Source organism: Vicugna pacos, unplaced genomic scaffold, assembly GCF_048564905.1.
Source record: "Vicugna pacos unplaced genomic scaffold, VicPac4 scaffold_19, whole genome shotgun sequence".
In the NCBI taxonomy this organism is placed as follows: Eukaryota; Metazoa; Chordata; class Mammalia; order Artiodactyla; family Camelidae; genus Vicugna; species Vicugna pacos.
Genome location: NW_027328740.1, coordinates 39013251 through 39036856, shown reverse-complemented (window position 1 = coordinate 39036856; position 23606 = coordinate 39013251). Strand labels below are relative to the sequence as shown.

General features: G+C 44.8%; 1 protein-coding gene and 1 long non-coding RNA gene across 2 annotated transcripts in view; one reads left to right on the top strand and one right to left on the bottom strand.

The window, feature by feature from the left end:
• Positions 1–17269, top strand: part of LOC140693407 (trafficking protein particle complex subunit 9-like) — a 117044-nt gene extending 99775 nt beyond the window's left edge. The window contains exon 12 of the mRNA XM_072957286.1: positions 16998–17269. The gene's annotated coding sequence lies outside the window, so the exon portion shown is untranslated. The remainder of the gene's footprint in view (positions 1–16997) is intronic.
• The window catches only part of LOC140693421 (uncharacterized), an 823905-nt gene that overhangs the window by 258195 nt on the left and 542104 nt on the right, over positions 1–23606 (bottom strand). The window lies entirely within an intron of this gene.

Genomic DNA, 23606 nt, shown 5'->3' with positions numbered 1-23606 from the left:
GGTTTTCTCTATCACCCAACCCCAAACTTCTCGTAGTACTTTTCCTAGTCCCAACAGTTGTTGGTGGAGCCCTAGATTTCCTATTTCTGGGGTGGGGTTTCTCATCCTGACTAAAGGTGGCGGTCGCCCATAGAGGATTTCAAAGGGAGAGTACCCAATATTAAATCTTGGGGTGCATCTAATTCGCAACAGAGCCAGGGGTAGAATGTCCACCCAGGGAAGCTGGGTTTCTTGGCTGATTTTAGCTATAATTTGTTTTAGAGTTCTGTTCATTCGTTCTACTTTCCCTGAGCTTTGAGGCCGGTATGCTGTGTGTAGGTTCCAGCGAATGCTCAGTGCCTTTGCCACTTGCTGTACAATTTCTGACACAAAGGCGGGTCCATTGTCAGACCCGATGGAGGTAGGCATTCCAAATCGAGGGATAACATCCCTGAGAAGAGCCTTTGTCACTTCCCTTGCTTTCTCTGTCCTGGTGGGGTAGGCCTCTACCCACCCTGTGAAGGTGCAGACAAAAACCAGCAGGTACTTATATCCCTTATTGGGCCCAAGTTCAGTAAAGTCCACTTCTAAATCTTCAAAGGGAGCCAATCCACATCGTTGTATTCCCATTGGCCCAGTGAGCCCTTGTTTTGGATTGTTTTGTGCACAGAGCAAGCAGCGTTGGGAAACTGATGCACATAGAGTAGGGAGACGAGAAATTAGGAAATATCGCTTTAAGAGGGCCTCTAAAGCTGTTTTTCCCATATGTGTGGCTTCGTGCTGTTGTTGGACTAAACGATAAGCTAGTCGTTCTGGGATGAAAACCCTTCCATCCGTCATGATCCACCATCCGTCCTTTCTTTTCTCTCCTCGTTCAGCCTGTGCCCACTTGTTTTCATCATGACTATATTCTGGGGCAGTGGGTAGCTCTGGCGCTGCCATAACTTTAATTACTGAGTGTTCCCAGGCGGTTGCTTCTCTTGCCTTTTGATCAGCTAGCCTGTTCCCCTGGCTCACAGGGTCATTTCCTCTTTGATGTCCCTTACAGTGAATAATGGCCACTTCCTTTGGATCCCATACTGCCTCCAGTAACTGTAAAATTTCTTCTTTGTTTTTGATTTCTTTTCCCCCAGCAGTCAAAAGTCCTCTCTCCTTATAGATGGCTCCATGTACATGCAAGGTTGCAAATGCATATTTGGAATCAGTGTATATATTGACTCGTTTTCCTTTCCCTTCCCTTAGTGCCTGGACCAGTGCCCAGATCTCTGCTCGCTGAGCAGACCATCCTGGGGGAAGGGACTCTGCCTTTATTACCTCTCGGGTTGTTGTTACAGCGTAACCTGCTCGCCGTTGTCCATCTTGCATGTAACTGCTGCCGTCTGTGAAAAGTTCCAGGTCTGGGTTTTGCAGGGGCTTGTCGGTTAGATCAGGCCTGCTTGCATACACCTCTTCAATGATTTCTTCGCAGTTGTGGTCAGGTTGCCCTTCCCCTTCAGGCAAATATGTGGCTGGGTTTAAGGTTTGCACAGTCTCTAGACGGACTCTTGGATTTTCACATAGAAGCCCCTGGTAGTGGGTCATCCTTGTGTTAGTTATCCATTTGTAACCTGGGCCATTCATCAGGGCCACCACAGAATGGGGCACTTTTACATTTAAAGTCTGTCCCAGTGTGAGTTTGTCTGCCTCATTGACCAGGAGGGCTGTGGCAGCGAGGGCCCGTAAACAGGGTGGCCATCCTGATGCTACAGGGTCCAGTCTTTTAGATAAATAAGCCACAGGGCGCTGCCATGGCCCCACATTCTGAGTTAGGACTCCAAGAGCAGTTTGGTCTCTTTCATGTAGAAACAGATTAAACTCTCGTGTTACATCTGGTAAGCCTAGTGCTGGGGCTTGGGTTAGTAGTTCCTTTAATTGCCTAAAGGCATTTTCTTGTTTAGTTTCCCATTTGAGGGTTTCTTTTCCTGATCCAGCAGTTGCTTCGTAGAGGGGCTTGGCTATTCTTGAAAATCCGGGGATCCAGATCCGGCAAAACCCAGCTGCGCCCAGGAACTCTCTCAGTTTCCTTTTTGTTTCCGGTCTGGGTATGACACAAATAACTTGTTTTCGTTCTGGTCCTAGGGCTCGGTGTCCCTCTGAGATAATAAATCCCAAGTATTTGACTGTCTTTTTGCAGATCTGGGCCTTTTTCCATGAGACCTTGTACCCAGTTGTTTGGAGTAGCCCTAGGAGGGCTCGAGTTCCTTTCCAACAGTCCTCTTCACTGGGGCTGGCTAACAGCAAGTCATCCACATACTGGAGCAGAGTACAGTTCAATGTTTCCCCAGGGAATTTTACAAGGTCTGTGGCTAGTGCCTCTCCGAACAAGGTGGGCAAGTTTTTAAAGCCTTGGGGGAGACGTGTCCATGTCAGTTGAGTTTTTCCTCCTGTATGGGGATCCTCCCATTCAAATGCGAATATGGGCTGGCTCACAGGTGAGAGTCGAAGACAGAAGAAAGCATCTTTAAGGTCTAGGCATGTAAACCATTTGGCATCTGCCGGAATGAGGCCCAGAAGAGTGTATGGATTTGGCACTGCTGAATGTATTGTAGTGACTACTTCATTTACTTTTCGTAAGTCCTGCACTGGCCTATAATCTGTTCCTTCTGCTTTCTTCACTGGGAGCAACGGTGTGTTCCAGGGAGATCTGCACTCAGTTAGGATTCCCTCTTGTCTGAGGCGCTGTATATGCTTCTGGATTCCTAGGTGGGCCTCTCGAGGCATGGGATATTGCTTCTGTCTGACTGGGCTGGCTCCAGGTTTGAGGTCAATCACCAGTGGTGCCTGATTATGTGCCAAGCCTGGTGGTCCATTTTCAGCCCAGACTAATGGAAACTCTTCCAGGAGTTTGCAAGGATTTTCCTGGAGTTCTCTGCTCTCATACAGACGCCACTCTTCTTCTCGGGGAACTGAGATGGCTAGAATCATAGACTCTCCCTGTAGGGTCAGATGTGCCTGTTTCCCGGGGACAAAGGTAATTTGTGCCCCCAATTTAGACAGAAGGTCTCTTCCAAGCAATGGTATTGGGCATTCAGGCAAATATAAAAATTCATGTGTCACTAGATGGCCCCCTACTTGACAGGATCGTGGTTGGCAGAAATGGCGGGCAGTTGAGTCCCCAGTAGCCCCAATAATAGTCGCCTTTTTTTTGGTCAGGGGGGCTACAGGTTGGGTCACCACAGAATACTCTGCTCCTGTGTCTACCATAAAAGTCATTGGTTGGCCCCCTATAAACATCTTGACCTTGGGCTCCCGGGGGCCCAGGGGCAGGGAGCCCGGTCTCTCCTATTCTGAGTTAACCCCAGCCAGTCCGATGTGATTACTGGCTGGTGGCTCCAGCTGATAAGTAGGCCTTTTAGGGAGTGCTCTCTTTCCATCCTTTCTGTTTGGGCACTCGCTCTTCCAGTGCCCAGTCTCCCGGCAGTATGCACATTGGTCTCGGCCCAGGGGCATCCATGGTTGGGGTCCCCTCTTCCGGGGTGGTGCAGGGTTCTGGCTGAAGCCTGTTTTCCCCAGGGCTGCTGCAAGGAGCGCGGCTTTCTGCTTCATTCGCTGGTCTGCTTCTCGTTGGGCTTCCCGTTCTCGGTTTACAAAAACTTTGTTTGCTACTTCCAGCAGCTGTGTAGCGTTCATCCCTGCGAATCCATCCAGTTTTTGGAGTTTCCGGCGTATATCTGGGTATGATTGGGCTACGAAGGCAGCGTTGACCATCCGTTGGTTTTCTTGGGCCTCAGGATCAAAAGGAGTGTAGACTCGGAATGCTTCACACAGTCTCTCATAGAAGTCAGTGGGGGTTTCGTCTGGCCTCTGGGTCACTGTGGTCGTTTTAGACATGTTAGTTGGCTTCTTGGCTCCTGCTTTTAGCCCTTGTAGGATGGCCTCCCGGTACTCACGTAGTGCTTCTCTTCCTTCTTGAGTGTTAAAGTCCCAATCTGGTCTGGTGTCAGGGGCACGTGTCATGGCCCACGCCTCAACATCCATTGTGTCCCCAGGGGCTCGGCCCTGCAGCCATTTTCGTGCTTCAGTGAGAATGCGTCTCCTCTCCTCTGTATTGAAAAGAGTCAGAAGCAGCTGGCGGACATCTTCCCAGGTGGGCCGGTGAGAATGGAAGATAGACTCTATGAGGTCAATCATAGCCTGTGGCTTTTCAGAGTAGGAAGGAGTGTGATGGCGCCAATTGAGAAGGTCTGTGGTGCTAAAGGGTTGGTAGTAGAGTACGGGGTGCCCAGGCTGAACAGTCCCGTCTTCCCCAACTTGCTGTGGCCCTTGTGTCTCCCGCAGCGGCATTTGGAGGGCCGGTGGTGCTGGCTTCACGGCTTGTGCTGAGCGGAGTCTCCTTCCTACCGGCTCAGGCTGGGGGCTGAGTTCTGCCTCTGGGTCCTCAGGTTGGGGAGGTGGTGACACAGAGGGTGGTGGTGTCTCCAATGGGACTGGAGGTGTTTGTGCCTTGGGGGCATATGGAGGGGGCAGGCATATCTCGTCTTCTGCGTCTCCCTGGAAAATCGGTTTTTTTTCTGTCTTTTTGGCTTGGACTGGCTGAGCTGCTAATATCTTGCATTGCCCAGGTCCATTCGAGCAAAACCGAATCCATGGGGGTAGAGTCTGGGCGATATTCAGCCAGGAGTCAATGTAAGGGAATTGATCTGGGTGGCCTGGGGTTCCAGTGATTATTTGATAGACTGCTCGCACTGTTGCTAGGTCCAGAGTTCCTCCTGAGGGCCACCCGACTCCAAAGGCAGTCCATTCAAGCTCACACAAAGTGCGCAGCCTGCCAGGGGTCATTCGAATTCCATAGTCTCCTGAGAACCCCTTTTTGAAATTCTTAATCATGCAGTCTAGAGTGGTGGGTTTTGACTTAGAGCCTCCCATTCTTTTAGATATTTAAGGATAATAGTTCTGTTGCTTTAGATGTTTGGGAAGGTAGCCTTTATATCTTTTTCTTCTTCACTCTTCAAAACACCGGAGTTCCCAGAGAGACTGCTCTCTTGCTGGGTCTATGAGTTGTTTTAAGGCTAACTTGGTCAGGGACTCTGGGTTCCAGTCTCAGCTGATGTCTCTGGATCTCAAGGCCTCAAGCAGTTTCAGGGACTTTCTTCATTAAATCCTCTCTATATTCTGAACTAACGTATCAGGGGCGTGGGACTGACGGCAGATGGCAAAACAAATGGACTAGAAAAGGGACCTCCAGGGCTGGGCAAGCCCGGTCCTGAAGGAATTCATCTTCTAAACTTACGTCCTGGGTGTCTGGGGCTAGGCAAAAGGGGCACTACTTGGGTCAGTTCAGTAGGGGAACAATAAGTCTCGGGTGTTCTGTGACAGAGTCAGGTAGGAGACTTTCTCAAAGAAATAGCATCCTAGCCTCCAAGGGCACAGGGGCGTTGACTCATTGGCTATGTCCTTTTCCCTCCCAGTGTAGCCACCCTGTGCCGGTGTCGCAGACAAGACAAGGGAGGGTTTTCGTTGCGTCCGCCTGGCCGCTCCCCTCGCGGGGACGAAGGTGCCTCTTAGCTTTGGCGGGTCAGTATAAGCCGCTGACTCCGATCGGGACCCTGAGGGACCGATACCGCCCTGAGCCGTATGAGGTCACCACGGAACCGCAGGTTGGGACTCACTCGAACTCCGTAGCAGAATGCCGTGGAGCTACAAACTCGAGCCTGATCGCATGCTTCACAGGCCGCTCATTCACTCACACATACACACATACACAGAGGTTAACAACATTCCTCCCACCAATACCAATATCCTATTTCCTGTAGGAGGGGATCAGCCTCCTCTTCTGTCCACTGGGACAGGACCTGATTCCTGACCTGATTCCTGATTTCCCCGTCTGAGTTACCATCAGACGGAGAGCCTGTAGGAGGTGATCAGCCTCCTCTTCTGTCCAATGGGACAGGACCTGATTCCTCCCGGGGGATCCTACCTTGTCTGGACGGCCACCTGGTGAGTCTGTCCGTCCCTCCACGGAGTCTGGCTCTGGTTGTAGCCCAGCCACCCGGGGGGCCGAGTTGCCGTCACGAAAGAGAACCCGGAATACCGTCGGGTGGCGCCACCTCGTTCGCTGCCGGAGTCCCGTCCCCCGGTCGGCCGGAGCCACCAGTCCAGCGGCTCAAGGGGCCGGCGTGGTTGTATCTCGCTGGGGCCTCCAGAAATGTTACGGAAATGACAGGCCAGCCAAGAAACAAGCACCACTCGGAGGGTTGGAGTACTCAGATTTATTACGCCGGCGGGCTCAGAGGGGCTTCTGCTCCGAAGCTCTGAGCACCTCCAAGACGTGCACATGAGGTTTTATAGGGTTAATTACAAGTATGGGGCTATTAGCCAATAAGGTTCAAACAACAAAAAGCAAGGAATCAGTACACTGGAGCTTATCAATTTGGAACAGATCACGTTACTGACACTTGTTGAGCTTGGATTTACGAGTTAGCTTGTTAGCCCAGTAAACTGACACTAAACTTTAGATTTACAAGTTAGCCCGGCAGAACTTATATCAGTAAACCGACACTTATCACACTTAGATTTGTGACTTAGCTTGTTAGCCCAGCTGGGCTTTTCCTTCACACTAGAAGTTAAATCTCTTCATCCTGAGCCTCAAGACCTATTGGGGGTTGAATTCTCCACCATTTTGATGTTAATTGCTGTGGTCTTTCTTGAATGGCTTGCTCTGCCCCCTTCCATCCTGTCTCACTGTGATGACACAGAGAGAGCAAAGGCCGGGCCCTGCGTGTGTTCCTGCATTTAACAGCGGGAGATGTGGGGTGGGCTGAGGATGACTCTGAGTGGTGAGAAATATGTTTCAGATTTTCCCACATGAGACATGGGGACCTGCTAGCAGCCATTGCAGATTTATCTCACGGGCATTATCGCTTGTGTTGTTACGGAAACAACAGGCCAGCCAAGAAATAAGCAGCACTCAGAGGGTGGGAGTACTGAGATTTATTATGCCAGCGGGCTCAGAGGGGCTTCTGTTCCCAAGCCCTGAGCACATCCAAGACGTGCACATGAGGTTTTATAGGGTTAATTACAAGTATGGGGCTTTTAGCCAATAAGGCTCGAACAACAAAAAGCAAGGAATCAGTACACTGAAGCTTATCAATTTGGAACAGATCACGTTACTGACAATTGTTGACCTTGGATTTACGAGTTAGCTTGTTAGCCCAGTAAACTGACACTGAACTTCAGATTTACGAGTTAGCCCAGCAAAACTTAAATCAGTAAACCGACACTTATCACACTTAGATTTGTGACTTAGCTTGTTAGCCCAGCTGGGGTTTTTGTTCACAGTGTCACTCATCTTTTCTATTTTCCTTTTATTTTTAAAGTATTTAATCCAAATTTAATATCAGGATTTTTTTGGAAAGAAATTTCTCTTTTTCTTTTCTTTGGGGCTCTTTTGGGGGGTAGGTAATTAGGTATATTTATCTCTTAGTGGAGGCCCTGGGGCTTGAACCCAGGACCCTGTTCACACTAAGCACACGCTCTACCACCTGCCCCATCATCTTTTTCTTTTTGCTTTAGCTGCCAAGAATCTTACAGCTGAATTTCTAGTCCGCCTTTAACACTTGCCCTGACTTCATGGAATCCATTTTTATGAGTTTACCTCCCCCTGGTTTCATTTAAGTATTGAATCTCCATTTTCTCTTCACTCTCAGTTTTGCCTTTTTGTTGTTATGGTTGTTAAGCTGTGTTTAAAAAATTGTTTAATTTCTCTTTTAGCAGGAGGCTGAAGTAAATAAATATGTAAACAAACATCACACTTAAATGCTTTTATATATTCTAAGCTGTTTAGTAGTTAATTAAAAACCAAATTGAATATTAAAGGGATAACATTTTTAAATTATTTTTTAATTTTTTATAAAGACATAGCTGATTTAAAATATATGTTTCAGGTGTACAATAGATGCTCCATTTATAGTTACTGTAAAACATTGTCTGTTTTCCCTGTGTTGTAAGATACATCCCTCTAGATTGTTTACATTACATGTTGCAGTTTGTATAAGAAAGTTGGGTAACGCAGAGTCTGGAACGTGGCTGTGTATGACTCAGGTTCACGCTCACCCTGCCTGTCAGAGCTCAGGCCTTCACTCCTTTCTGCAGGGGAGCGAGTGGAGGCAGCTCTCATCAGCGCTGGCACCACACTCTGAGTGGCAGTGACAGCAGTGACTGTGTGTGGACGTGAAAATTGTTGTTCCAAGAGTTTTACATGCTTTTCTGCATTTAATAATTAAAGCCCTCCTGTGAGGAAGGGTTTTAAGTTTTTAATGAATAATACATTTTATTTTGATATTGATAGACTTCAAAACTCCGGAAAATTTACAGGAGTAGTACAATAAATGCTTAGATACAGTTCACCTTAAAGGGCACTATTTGCCCTTTTGTGACGGGCTTATTTTAGCATAAATTTTCAAAGTTCATTCATATTGTAGCCTGAATCAGTACATTATTCTTTTTGTTTGATAATATCCTTTTCCTTTTTTTTCGTTTTTGGTCTATTTAAAAATATTTTCATTGAAGTCTAGTCAGTTTATAGTGTTGCATCAGTTTCTTGTGTACAGCACAAAACTTCAGTTAAATAGGAACATACCTGCATTCATTTTCATATTCTTTTTAAACATAAGTTACTATAAGTTATTAAATATATTCTCCTGTGCTATACAGTATATACTTGCTGTTTATTGTATACATACTCAGCATCTGCAAATCTTGAACTCCCAATTTATTCATTCCACACCCTCTCCCCTCTGGTAACCATAGTTTGGTTTCTATGTCTCTGTGTCTGTTTCTGTTCTGTAGATAAGTTTATCTTTTTGTTCCTTTGTTTTTGTTTGTTTTTTTGTTTTAGATTCCACATGTGAGCGATCTCATATGGTATTTTTCTTTCTCTTTCTGGCTTATTTCACTTAGAATGTCATTCTCCTGGTCCATTCATATTGCTGCAAATGGCATTATTTTATTATTATTTTATTGCTGAATAGTAGTCTATTGGACATATATACTACAACCTCTTTATCCAGTCGTCTGTCAGTGGACATTTAGGTTGTTTCCATGTCTTGATATTGTAAATAATGCTGCTGTGAACATTGGGGTGAAACTGTCTTTTTGAATTACGTTTCCTTTCGGATATATGCCCTGGAGTGGGATTGCTGTGTCATCTGGGCCCGCAAGGTTTTGTCTTTTGAGGAACCTCTATACAGTTTTCCACAATGGCTCCACCAAACTGCATTCCCACCACAGTGTAGGAGTGTTCCCAATTCTCCACAGCCTCTCCAGCATTTAGTGTCTATGAACTTCTGAATGATGGCTATTCTGACTGGTGAAAGGTGATACTTGTTTGCAGTTTTGATTTGCATTTCTCTGATAATGATATTGAGCATTTTTTCATGTGCCTATTGGCCATTTGTATGTCTTCATTGGAGAAATGTTTCTTTAGGTCTTCTGCCCATTTTTGGATTGAATTGTTTGTTTTTCTTTTTTATCAAGTGTAAAAGCTGTTTACATATTCTGGGAATTAAGCCCTTGTCACTTTCATTTAATGCAACTATTTTCTCCCACTCCATAGGTTGTCTTTTTGCTTTAATTTTTGTTTTCTTTTCTGTGCAAAAGCTTGTAAGTTTAATTAGAACCCACTTGTATATTTTTGCTTGTATTTCTATTGCTATAGTAGACTGCTCTTGGAAAATATTGTTGAGATATATGTCAGATGTTTTGCCTATGTCTTCTTCTAAGAGGTTTATAGTGTCTTGTCTACAATTTTTAGTCTTTAAGCCATTTTGAATTCATTTTTTTGTATGTTGTGAGGGGGTAGTCTAACTTCATTGATTTACATGCAGCTGTGCAGTTTTCCCTGCACCATTTGCTGAAGAGGCTGTCTTTGCTCAATTGTATGTTCTCACCTCCTTTGTCAAAGATTCAATTACCAAAAGTTTGTGGGACTATTCTTGGTAATTTTGTTTATCCATTCATTGATGGATGGATATTTTTAGTGACTTTTAGCTACTCTGAATGATACTGCTATGAATATTGATGTGCAAGTTTTTGTGAGAATACATTTCCATTCTGTTGGCTGTACAGTTGGCTCACAATATCTGTAGTTTCCACTTCATGGATCCAGATGGCTGATTGCAAAGGGACTTGATCATCCTTGGATTATGGTATCCAGGGTGGGGGTTCCTGAAACCAACCCCCCGAGGACACTGAAGGATGACTCTACATGTAGGAGTGGAATTGCTCAGCCACATAACTCTAACCTTTTGAGGAAACATCGGGCTCTTCCAAAGAAGCTGCACCATTGCCCCTTTCCAACGGCTGCATATTGAGGGTATCCATTTCTCTGCCTCCTGATTGACACTTGTTATTGTCCATGTTTTGATTATAACCATCCTAGTGAGTTTAAAATGAGATCTCATTTTGATTTTGATTTCGCTAGTGATGCTGACCATCTTTTCAGATGCTTATTGGCCAATTGTGTATCTATTTAAATCCTTGGCAAATTAAAAAATTGGGTCGATTTTCTTTGTATTGTTCAGTTGTAAGCATTTGTTTTATATCCTGGATACTAGTCTCTTATTAGATATATGCTTTGCAAGATTTTTCTCCTATTCTGCAGATTGTCATTTCACTTTAATTTTTTTAAACATTAAAACAATTTCTTTATAGGGGAGGTAATTAGATTTATTCATTTTGTTTTTCTTCCTTAGCACGCACTCTATCATTTGAGCTACCCCTTTCCCCTTTCATTTCACACTCTTGAAGTTGTCCTTTGTAACAAATGATTTTAATTTGATGAAGTCCATTTTATCTATTTTGTTTTATCACTTGTGCTCTTGGTATTGTATCTAGGAAGCCATAGCCTATCCTATGACCACAAAGATTCATACTATGTCTTCTTTAAGAAAGTTCATATATTTAGTTTTTACGTTTCTGTCTGTGATCCATTTTGAATTAATATTTGTTATATAAAATACGGGGTCCAGATTCCAGATTCATTCTTTTGCCTTCAGATACCCAGGTGTCTCTGCTCCATTTGTTGGATAGACTATACTTTCAATGGAGTGTTGTTGGCACATTTCTGGAAAACTGACTGTAAATGTAAGTTTCCCCCCAGGATTTTTTATTGTGTCTCATAGATTTCTGCATCCAAACTTATGACAGAAGCATAATGACTTGAGTGCTATAGATTTGCTGTAACCTTTGAGTGAGTCCTCCAAATTTGCTCTTCTTTTTCAAGATTGTTTTGGCTGACCTGGGTCCCTTGCTTTCAATATGAATTTTGGGATCAGTTTTTCAATTTTTGCAAAGAAGTCAGCTGGAATTTTGATAGGGATTCCATTAAATATGTAGATTACTTTGGGAAGTCTTAACATTTTTAACAATATTTTCTACCATTGCATGATCATGGGATGCCTTCCATATATGAAGATATTTTAAAAATTTTTTGGTGATACTTCAAAATATTCAATGTACAAATCTTGTAAACTTTTGTTAAATGTATCTCTCATTTTATTTTTTATGCAGTTGTAAATGGAACGGCTTAGCTTCATAAGGGTGGGACTATATATATCAATTTATTTATTTCTAGGATTCCTACATAGCAAATACACTAGGTTTATATTTGCTACATTGATCTATCCACAATTCTTCCCACCCCCGTGTCATAAGAAACCAAGACCCAGCTTAAGCCATCTGAACACCTATGTGGAAGTGAGAAATGAGACTTTGGGTGGGGTTTGTGTAGATGATACTGAGATCTTATTCAGGATGGCTTCATCTTAATTTCTTTTAAACAATCCTTTCAGAGTACATAGTCAGATACATTAGGAAAATGCTGTTTTGATGTGCGGAGGAGCTAAGACTATAATTTTCAAGTAATTTCTAGTGAGAGTGTTGTACTTGAAACATAATTTGCATCAATCTTTGAAGATTTATGTTTCAGGAGCTTTGAGTAAATAATACCTGTCTTTATTCAATAACTACAACTAAATGCTCAAGCAACATGTAAGAGTTTGAGCAAACTGCTCCCGCCCCGTAGTGCTGGTTGGTTGCAGCTGTAACTGGAGTCAGCGCTTACCTCGCCCAGTACACTTGTGCTGATCTGCTCAAAACAGTTCGTCCAACAGTTTGTCGGTAGTCTTTTAGACAAAGCCATAAAGCATTGATTTAAGGTTGCTGGAATGTAATCTATTCTTATTAATATTAAGTAAGCACATATTGAGTACTTACTGTATGTTGGGAATTGTCCCTCAGCCTCACATGAATATTACTTCTAATAAAACCTCTCATATTTCCCTGTTATTTGCACTTTACAGATAAGGAGACTGAGGATTAGGTCTTCTCTCTTTTGGGGGGAGCTCATTATCAATGATGGGAAGTTGTAAGGAAAAAGATATTGATTCATCCAGAGAAAATATTTTTCTGAGATTCAGTATTGAAGAAGGTAACCACTGAAGAGGGTGATCATTGTTTGAGTGAGACGAGCCCCGGGTTGTACGGAGTCAGCATCCCTGTCCTGGACGCTGCACGTGTAGAGCTGCGTGGTGGGTGAGGCGGCGCGGCCACGCAGGGAAAGCGGATGCCGGGCCGTTGGGCTGTGCTCAGGCCCGGTGGGGCTTTCTCCTAAGAGCAGTGGACCGTCATTGACAGATTTTAAGTAGGCTAGTGCGATGCTCTCGTAGATCACTTTTGTCTTGTAGAATGCTTAGAAACATTTAGAAGGCTCGGCAGGAGGTGATGTGATGAGTCAGAGTAGGGTGGCTGCGAGGTGTAGCAGTGTTCAATTTTCAAGTGATTTTCAGTCCCAGGTTTGTGGCTCAGTAGCCGTGTCACTTTGGATGACACACCCAAGGAAGTGAAACAATTTATCTAATCAATAGAAGCAGTGATGTACCGAACTCCCAGGACTGCTGTGTAGATCCAGTGAGATAACGTGTGCACAGTGTGCAGCATGGTCCCCAGCACAGAGTCAGTGCTGAGGGAGTGCCAGTGAGTACCTGGTAGGACAGGTGTGGGTGGTGGATCTCGTTGACTGAGGAAATTTGCCCCTGAAGGAGGGGTCTTGTCACATCTGTGAGTGATTGGCCTGAGCTGGGAGAGGCAGGGAGACCTTGCCCCCGACCAAGGGCCCTGGGCAGGATGGCTATGGGAGGAACACCGTGAAGTTAGCTCTTTGCAGGTGGAGTTGGAGGTGCCCTTGAGACATCTAAGTGCAGTGTCACAATCACAGAAGTGGTCTGATCCCGGGCTGTGCATTTTCCTGCTGAGATATTGATCTCTGAACGCGAAGACATACTTTACAGGACAAGTGAATAGTAGTATCATCTCTCATCAAAGCTCACATCTCTTTATTCATCACTCACTTTGCTAATTGGGTACTTACAGAACACACTTCACTGTCCTCCCCTGGGCTCAGGCTCCACAGAAAAGAGCTGGTGAGTCTCCCTCTTTTCCAGAAGAAGACACACTTAGCTGGTAGACTTCTATACCTCGCCAGACTTAGAATTTTAGGTTGTTGATTTAATTCTATTTTCTGTTGGTCATCTCCTGACAGGAGAGACGTTTTACCTCATGGTCAGGTTTCAATTAGCTGTTACTGAGAATTGCTGGTCTGATCCATAGTGTATTTATTCTATTAACTTTGTAGAGTACTTATCATTTTTCTGTCTTTGCTCTTTAATTTTGTTTGCCCCTTCAATTTTCTATCTTATTTGGGACCTTATTTTATTTTTTAATTAAAAAATGTCTATTAGCAGTTAACAAAACAAAGCAAAGAAAAAATGCACATGATAGCTAAATTTAGAAAATATCTTGTGTGTTTTCTGTCTCAGCAATGGAGGGTTCTAGAAACTCGTGAAAAGCTTCATTACATAAGTTCCTTTAAATTCTGATTAAGAAATAAAACCTTCCTTCCTCATCTTTCAAGCTGCACAGCTAATTGTCAAGAAAGTGAGGGGAAATTCTCAGAAGCCAAGACAAACCAGAAAGCAGGGATTCTGGGAGATACGTGAGCCTTAGAAGCCCTGGGGTGCCAGTTGGCTCCTGAACTGAGTTTCAGTTGCCCTGGCAGGAGGGCAGGAGGTGAGCCTGTGGCCTCTCACACTGGGAGTTGGATGGCTGTTCTTATATAAGGCCAAACACATCCTGAGAATCCTGCTTTATAAAAGGTTGAATTAGAAAGAAAAGAATAAAAGCATTCCTCAAGGCAAGGAAGTAAGGAAAGTAAAATTTTTTGGAAGCGGGAAAAATAACATATCCAAAGTAAGGATTTAGTTTAAAGCTGTTCTGGCATGAGAGTGACCACAAACCCATGGCAGAAAATCACAGCTCCTCCCGGAAAGAGAAGGTGTGTTTTGAATGAATCAGTGGACAGCCATTCTGAAAAAGGCCTCCAGAGTCTTCTGGATCAAGATACTGGACTCAAACACCTCCCTTCCATGGTCTCATTTAAATAACCAGAAAGGTTTTAAAGGAAAGAAGCCATAATCATAGTTCTATTTATTGACATTACTTTATGCTAGGAATTCAAAGGTGACTATGGAGTTGTCTCCTCTTTTATGGACCTTACTTTCTATTTGACATAGTTGGGGAACTTGGTGGAGGGTGGTGTTAGTATGTTGCAATTAACCAGGAGAGGAGTTTAAGAAAGCAGTGAAGGGTTGGTGACATTTTTCGCTGAGGACAGTCCTGTTCAGTTGGCTTGTAATTACAGGCTCGTTGAGTTGTCACTGGAGGGAATTAATCTTAAGGTATTTGGACTTAGCTCAGGCCTCTTCAGAATGGACAAGTGAACCTGGAGAAAGACAGTCAAATCTGTGCAGACATTGAAGTTCACTTCAACATGTGGTATCCATGAGCCAAAGATAGGACTAGTAGGCAGCACTTCTTGAGGACAGAGGAGTGGTTTTTAAGGTTCTTCAAGAATGAATCCCAAGGTACCGGGATGGCCAGTTGTCAAACTGTGACTTTGCTCTTTGGACGGTGTATCCACCAAGGGTATTGGCCGTTTATAAGTTTCCATTTCTCCTTAATACATGTCAGGTTATGAGGACGTGGGCATAAACGTTTCACACCTTGTCAAGGTGACTTTGGGTACCTGCCTAGAATCATGGGCACAGTTGCGGCTGCGTCATACATCTTGCCGCACATCCCGCTCCCCGGCTCCGTGATCACGGCAGAGTGGTTCCTTATTGAGCTGTCCATCTCCTCTGTGACATCGTAACCAAACAAAAGATTGGAGAGTATTAGCTTGGCTTTTTTCTTTTCTAACATTCCCTTCAAATTATGATGACTGATAGTGGACCCAGTTACGTTTGCAGATGATTTACAAGTAGGGCTGTCAGTACAAACCTTGTAATCCCCGCTGTGTGATCTAGAGAAGAAAGTTACACTCTTTCCAAATTGTTTTGATGCACTTATGTGGGAAAATGATGTATGTTTGAATATGTATTTCCTCTCTTACTCATCATGGCTAGAGATGAATATTTGTAGACATGGAATGAGTACTCTGTATTTGAACTGTATGGTCCCCTAAATTCTCCCCAGCTTTTTAAAGTCATCACTGGAGTGCTACCTCCAGAGTGCCGCAAAGCATCCAACACTGCCTGCTCTTCGGACACTGTAAGTTTCCAAGTTGGAGAAGGCTGCTGGCTGGTGAGGCAATCTCTCGCACATCTCTGGTTGGGTGATGTGAGCTGAGAACACAAGAATTGGCAGACAGTAACTAACCACGATCACGTCCATTTCTGGAACACTCATGGAGGATTTTACACCTATGCTAGTGGAATACGTTATTTCATTTAGTTTTCCCAAAAATCATAATTAGATTTTATCACCTGTATTAAAAAGGAAACTGTCAAAGCGAGTGACGTGCAGACTTTGGACTGGAACACGGGTCTTTCTGATCCCTGTCTCTGTTCCCTCCCCGGCCTATCCTTGCAAATGACCAGGAGACTCTTCCTCTGTCTTGAGTTTCCCTCTGATGTTACCGCTCTCTTTGTTTCTAAGAGAGGAAAACAAGTCTAAACTTACTTTCCAGTTGGAAATGGAATGGAGAGTTAACGTTGGAAGCCGGGAGAATCTGTCCTGTGATGAAGTGGTCTCCGAGCCACTTCCACTGGGATGTCACATCACTGTCTGGGCCCCTTGCTCAGCCTGTGCACAGGTGACAGAGCAGTTGTGCCGAGCAGTCCTCCCGGACAGGGCAGTGGGTTGGAAATGAGTTTGGGGATTTGGTTTCATTACACAAGTTCCTGAGGGCCTTGACCTGGCACTTCGAGTGGGAGCATTCCCTGTCCCACAGACTGTGCTCTGGGCCCGTGCAGACCTGACGTGGCCTCAGCCTGAGTCTCAGGGCCCGTGGTGATGAGGAGCATTTTAGCCCAGGGTCTGCCGGAGGCTCTGAGAATACTGGGCTGTGGGACTATGTCCAGGATGATAATAATTCCTCCCCGAGTTTCAGATTTCCTTGCCTGTGAGCCGGGGTAGTAGTTGTTTCTGAGATGATTGTAATGATTCAGTAATGGGCGCAGCGTGTGCTGACAGGTAGCTGGGTGCTTTAGGAGCAGAAGTCGCAATCACTCTGTCAGCCTCTCCCTGTGCGCTCTGTGCTTTGAGAAGTTGTGTGTTTGGTGAAAGTCCCGCCCAGACCCTAGGGTCTAGATGAACTGTTGTTCCTTTACTTTCCCTTCCTTTTCCTCTTTCCCTTCTCTGTGTCCCATGTTTAGGTAGCAGATTCCTCTATTTCAGGGAATACGGGCTTTTCTAGTAAAGGGACAGGTGGAATGCGGAGAGGTGGGGCCCAGAGGGGGTCTGGAGTGTCTGCACAGTGCTGCTTCCCTGCGTTTCTGCATCCGGTCCCATCAGTGCACTAAGTCAGCCTTCCTCTTCCTTCCTGTGTCATCGGGTCTCTGTTTTAAGGGAAAACCATTTTTATGGGTCTTTTTTCACTTACGTGTTTCATTCAGATGCTTGTTGCTTTTCTCCCTGTGCTTCAGCGTTCCGAGGAGAAAATTCAGCCGTGCAGCATCCTCTCCGAGCTCTACGAGTTGATCGGCTTCCACTGCAAGTCCACCTTCTTCAAGCGGGTGGCCCCCGTGCGGCACGCGGCCCCCGGCATCCCGGAGCCTGGCGGGAAGGCCTGCTCCCGACTCCTCCTGCAGACGCTTCCTGGCTACAGTCTGTCACTGGACTTGCAGGACTTCAGCAAATGTGTTGGAACTAAAACATTGCTTCAGCCCCATTAACCATGCCTGGTTTGGGCCCTGCTGTCCTGCCTCATCAGGGTGAATCTTGATTCATTTAGAACAGGGCTCAGCAGACTTTTCCTTTCAAGGGCTTGGGGGTAAATATTTCAGGGTCTGAAAACCTCCTGATCTCTGGTGCAGCTGCTCAGCTCTACTGTTTAGATGCCAGAACAGCCAGATAGTCCACACACCCATAGAGCTTTATTAACAGCGGTGGCTGGGGCTGGATTGGGTGTATGAACTGCAGTTTGCCCCCACAGCCTCCTCAATATTGACACCTGCACCAGAGTGTACATTTGTGACAATGGGTGAACCTACACTGACATGTCATCATCACCCATAGCCCATAGTTGACACTAGGATTTACACATTGTGTTGTGCACTCTGTGGGTTTGGACAGATGTACAATGACATGTATCCACCATCACAGCATCATACAGAGTCGTGTGTCTTAGTGACCTTAAAATGCTCCGTGCTGCACCTCATTCATTGCTCTTTCCCCTCTAGCCTCTGGCAGCCACTGATCTTTCAGTCTCTGTGTTTTTCCCTTTCCCAGAACACCATACAGTTGGAATCAGACAGTTGCTGAAACTTCCCAGATTGGCTTCTTTCACTTGGTAATATGCATTTAAGGTTCCTCCATGTCTTTTCATTCCTTGATAACTCATTTCATTTTAGCACCAAATAATAGTCCATTTTCTGGCGGGACCACAGTTTATTTATCCATTCACCTACTGAAGAAGAGCTTAGTTGCTTCTGAATCCTGTTGAGTATGAATAAAGCTGCTATTAACATCTGTATGCAGATTTGTGTGTGAACATAAGTTTCCATTTCATCGAGTAAACACCAAGGAGCACAGTTGCCGGATCATATGTTAGAATTACGTCTAGCTCTGTAAAAAATTGCCAGACCGTCTTCCAAAGTACCTGGGCCATTTTTCATTCCCACCAACAATGCATTATAATTTCTGGTGCTCCACATCCTCACCAGCATTCGGTGCTGTCAGTGTTCTGCATTTTGGCAGTTCTGACAGGTGTGCAGTGGTATCTCGCTGTTTCAGTCTGCATCCCCTTGATGACAGGTGCTGTGGAGCATCTTTCCAAAGGCTTCTTTGGCATCCAGATTTCTTCTTTGATGAGGTGTGTGTTCAGGCATTTTGCTCATTTTTTAATCAGGTTATTCATCCTTCTTGTTGAGTGTAAAGAAATTTTGGTATATTCTGGATTTCAGCCCTTTATCAGTGTGTCCCTGCCCTTCACCTTCAGTGCCAGAGTTGTCCTTTGGGTCTCAGTGGAGTGTCAGATCTTCAAAGAGATTCCCTGTCTTCCCTCAGCCTAAATACTGTCCTTGTATTTTTCACTATCAGTGACTCATTTTGTTCTTTTTAAATAGCATTTCCCATAATTTGTAAGTATATTAAAGACAAAAGGGCAATGATTGAACACCGACTGCCCCACCAGGCTGTGTGCCCTGTGAGAGCAGAGGCCCTGTCCCCACTCACCGTTTCCCATGACAGCACATGGCACATGTCCATGTAAAAGTGTGTAACGTGGGGCCAAACCTGATGAGCAGCTATGACGACATGTGTTGTCTACCATTTATTGAGTAGACTTTGTTTCTGATCTTAATTATTAAATCATATGAATGAAACTTGGTTGTTTTGAAAAATAAAACAACAAAGCACACCTCAATGTGATTGGTAATTTCTACTTAGATTTCTGACCCAGGAGGGGATGTTCACCATCATTTTGTGGAGGAGGTTGGGAAGGTAAAGTAAGAGAGTGAGATCAAATAAAGTAAAAATGATAACAGTCAGTTGGCTTTATTTTCACTGAAATAAAAGTTATTTTAAACCCTATCTCAGCTGTTGTCCTGTTGTTTTAAACATTTCTCATAGAATTAAAAGGAAGCCCACTAAACCCTGAAAGGGAAACTGTGGGCTCAGGTCCTGAAAATTGTTTATGTCTATTTCTTGAGATACAAATTTCCCTGCTGGTTACAGAAATACGAGGCGGGAACACAACAGTGCACTGCATGTGTCTGCCGGCTTCACGGGCTGCTCAGTGTCAATTTCATTTTCTTGGGTTGCAGTTTAGGACGGATTTCCATGAGAAATATTGCTCAGATTTTCCTAAATGAAGGATTGAATTTTCCACAGGAAATATTATGAAACAGAGTGACAAGGCACAAGGGTTTCCCATAAAGGAATAGTTGATATAATAAACTCTCACTATGGTGAATATTTTTAATAAAAGCAAGTTGAAAATTTTATCACTAGGTCAAATGGCACAAATCCGTCTGAAGAAAAAAGATTCAAATTTTATAGAAGAAGTGGTTTGAATCAAGTAGAAATTATGATTACTACACAATTTGTTGTAAGAACTTATACTCAGTCTTATCATAATTGCCGGTGGTAGGAAGTGGATCATTATTTATTTATTAAAAAAAATTCACAAGGTGCTATTTGCCCCATTCTTGATGCGGCAGTCCTGTGGTTAGTTAAGTTGGGACATTTAGGAAACTTAGCTAGGTTTTCCGGACATTGATTTCAGCCACTTTATATTAACTACAATCTCTTCTTTTGTGTCGGCATATGGTCCATACATAAATATGGGGAGGAACAACCTCCAACTCGGTTTTAGAGTGCAAACCGCAGGAAATTCAAACCTGCACTAGGAAACAAACTGAGAAACCACAGTGAGGGTTTCTCCTGCAACCCGTTCCCTTTGTGCTGGATGAACGAACGTCTCTCCACATGCTCAGGTCTGAGAGATAAGTGTGTGTGAAAGCCGTCCTTCACCTAGCTTAAAGGGAACACAAAGATTCTTTTCAGTTGCCAACTCCACTCCATACATATATATGGGGAGGTACAAGCTCCAACTCGGTTTTACAGTGAAAACGGCAGGCACTTCAAACCGGCACTAGGAAACAGACTGAGAAACCAGAGTAAGGGTTTCTCCTGCAACCCGTTCCCTTTGTGCTGGATGAACGAACGTCTCTCCACATGCTCAGTTCTGAGAGATAAGTGTGTGTGAAAGCCGTCCTTCACCTAGATTGAAGGGAACACAAAGTTTCTTTTCAGTGGCCAAATCCACTCCATACATATATATGGGGAGGTACAAGCTCCAACTCGGTTTTACAGTGAAAACGGCAGGCACTTCAAACCGACACTAGGAAACAGACTGAGAAACCAGAGTAAGGGTTTCTCCTGCATCCCGTTCCCTTTGTGCTGGATGAACGAACGTCTCTCCACATGCTCAGTTCTGAGAGATAAGTGTGTGTGAAAGCCGTCCTTCACCTAGCTTGAAGGGAACACAAAGTTTCTTTTCAGTTGCCAACTCCACTCCATACATATATATGGGGAGGTACAAGCTCCAACTCGGTTTTACAGTGAAAACGGCAGGCACTTCAAACCGGCACTAGAAAAACAGACTGAGAAACCACAGTAAGGGTTTCTCCTGCAACCCGTTCCCTTTGTGCTGGATGAAAGAACGTCTCTCCACATGCTAAGTTCTGAGAGATAAGTGTGTGTGAAAGCCGTCCTTCACCTAGCTTGAAGGGAACACAAAGTTTCTTTTCAGTTGCCAAATCCACTCCATACATATATATGGGGAGGTACAAGCTCCAACTCGGTTTTACAGTGAAAACGGCAGGCACTTCAAACCGGCACTAGGAAACCGAGTGAGAAACCAGAGTAAGTGTTTCTCCTGCAAACCGTTCCCTTTGTGCTGGATGAACGAACGTCTCTCCACATGCTCAGTTCTGAGAGATAAGTGTGTGTGAAAGCCGTCCTTCACCTAGCTTGAAGGGAACACAAAGTTTCTTTTCAGTTGCCAACTCCACTCTATACATATATATGGGGAGGTACAAGCTCCAACTCGGTTTTACAGTGAAAACGGCAGGCACTTCAAACCGGCACTAGGAAACAGACTGAGAAACCACAGTAAGGGTTTCTCCTGCAACCCGTTCCCTTTGTGCTGGATGAACGAACGTCTCTCCACATGCTCAGTTCTGAGAGATAAGTGTGTGTGAAAGCCGTCCTTCACCTAGATTGAAGGGAACACAAAGTTTCTTTTCAGTGGCCAAATCCACTCCATACATATATATGGGGAGGTACAAGCTCCAACTCGGTTTTACAGTGAAAACGGCAGGCACTTCAAACCGGCACTAGGAAACAGACTGAGAAACCAGAATAAGGGTTTCTCCTGCAACCCGTTCCCTTTGTGCTGGATGAACGAACGTCTCTCCACATGCTCAGTTCTGAGAGATAAGTGTGTGTGAAAACCGTCCTTCACCTAGCTTGAAGGGAACACAAAGTTTCTTTTCAGTTGCCAACTCCACTCCATACATATATATGGGGAGGTACAAGCTCCAACTCGGTTTTACAGTGAAAACGGCAGGCACTTCAAACCGGCACTAGAAAAACAGACTGAGAAACCAGAGTAAGGGTTTCTCCTGCAAACCGTTCCCTTTGTGCTGGATGAACGAACGTCTCTCCACATGCTCAGTTCTGAGAGATAAGTGTGTGTGAAAGCCGTCCTTCACCTAGCTTGAAGGGAACACAAAGTTTCTTTTCAGTTGCCAACTCCACTCCATACATATATATGGGGAGGTACAAGCTCCAACTCGGTTTTACAGTGAAAACGGCAGGCACTTCAAACCGGCACTAGGAAACAGACTGAGAAACCAGAGTAAGGGTTTCTCCTGCAACCCGTTCCCTTTGTGCTGGATGAACGAACGTCTCTCCACATGCTCAGTTCTGAGAGATAAGTGTGTGTGAAAGCCGTCCTTCACCTAGCTTGAAGGGAACACAAAGTTTCTTTTCAGTTGCCAACTCCACTCCATACATATATATGGGGAGGTACAAGCTCCAACTCGGTTTTACAGTGAAAACGGCAGGCACTTCAAACCGGCACTAGGAAACAGACTGAGAAACCAGAATAAGGGTTTCTCCTGCAACCCGTTCCCTTTGTGCTGGATGAACGAACGTCTCTCCACATGCTCAGTTCTGAGAGATAAGTGTGTGTGAAAGCCGTCCTTCACCTAGCTTGAAGGGAACACAAAGTTTCTTTTCAGTTGCCAACTCCACTCCATACATATATATGGGGAGGTACAAGCTCCAACTCGGTTTTACAGTGAAAACGGCAGGCACTTCAAACCGGCACTAGGAAACAGACTGAGAAACCAGAGTAAGGGTTTCTCCTGCAACCCGTTCCCTTTGTGCTGGATGAACGAACGTCTCTCCACATGCTCAGTTCTGAGAGATAAGTGTGTGTGAAAGCCGTCCTTCACCTAGCTTGAAGGGAACACAAAGTTTCTTTTCAGTTGCCAACTCCACTCCATATATATATATGGGGAGGTACAAGCTGCAACTCGGTTTTACAGTGAAAACGGCAGGCACTTCAAACCGGCACTAGGAAACAGACTGAGAAACCAGAGTAAGGGTTTCTCCTGCAACCCGTTCCCTTTGTGCTGGATGAACGAAGGTCTCTCCACATACTCAGGTCTGAGAGATAAATGAGTGTGAATGCCGACCTTCACCTAGCTTGAAGGGAACACAAAGTTTCTTTTCATTTGCAAACCCCACTCCAAATATATATATGGGGAGGTACAAGCTCCAACTCTGTTTTACAGTGAAAACGGCAGGCACTTCAACCCGGCACTAGGAAACAGACTGAGAAACGAGAGTAAGGGTTTCTCCTGCAACCCGTTCCCTTTGTGCTGGATGAACGAAAGTCTCTCCACATGCTCAGTTCTGAGAGATAAGTGTGTGTGAAAGCCGTCCTTCACCTAGCTTGAAGGGAACACAAAGTTTCTTTTCAGTTGCCAACTCCACTCCATACATATATATGGGGAGGTACAAGCTCCAACTCGGTTTTACAGTGAAAACGGCAGGCACTTCAAACCGGCACTAGGAAACCGACTGAGAAACCAGAGTAAGGGTTTCTCCTGCAACCCGTTGCCTTTGTGCTGGATGAACGAAGGTCTCTCCACATACTCAGGTCTGAGAGATAAATGAGTGTGAAAGCCGACCTTTACCTAGCTTGAAGGGAACACAAAGTTTCTTTTCAGTTGCAAACCCCACTCCATATATATATTTGGGGAGGTACAAGCTCCAACTCTGTTTTACAGTGAAAACGGCAGGCACTTCAAATGAGCACTAGGAAACAGACTGAGAAACCAGAGTAAGGGTTTCTCCTGCAACCCGTTCCCTTTGTGCTGGATGAATGAATGTCTCTCCACATGCTCAGGTCTGAGAGATAAGTGTGTGTGAAAGCCGTCCTTCACCTAGCTTGAAGGGAACACAAAGTTTCTTTTCAGTTGCCAACTCCACTCCATACATATATATGGGGAGGTACA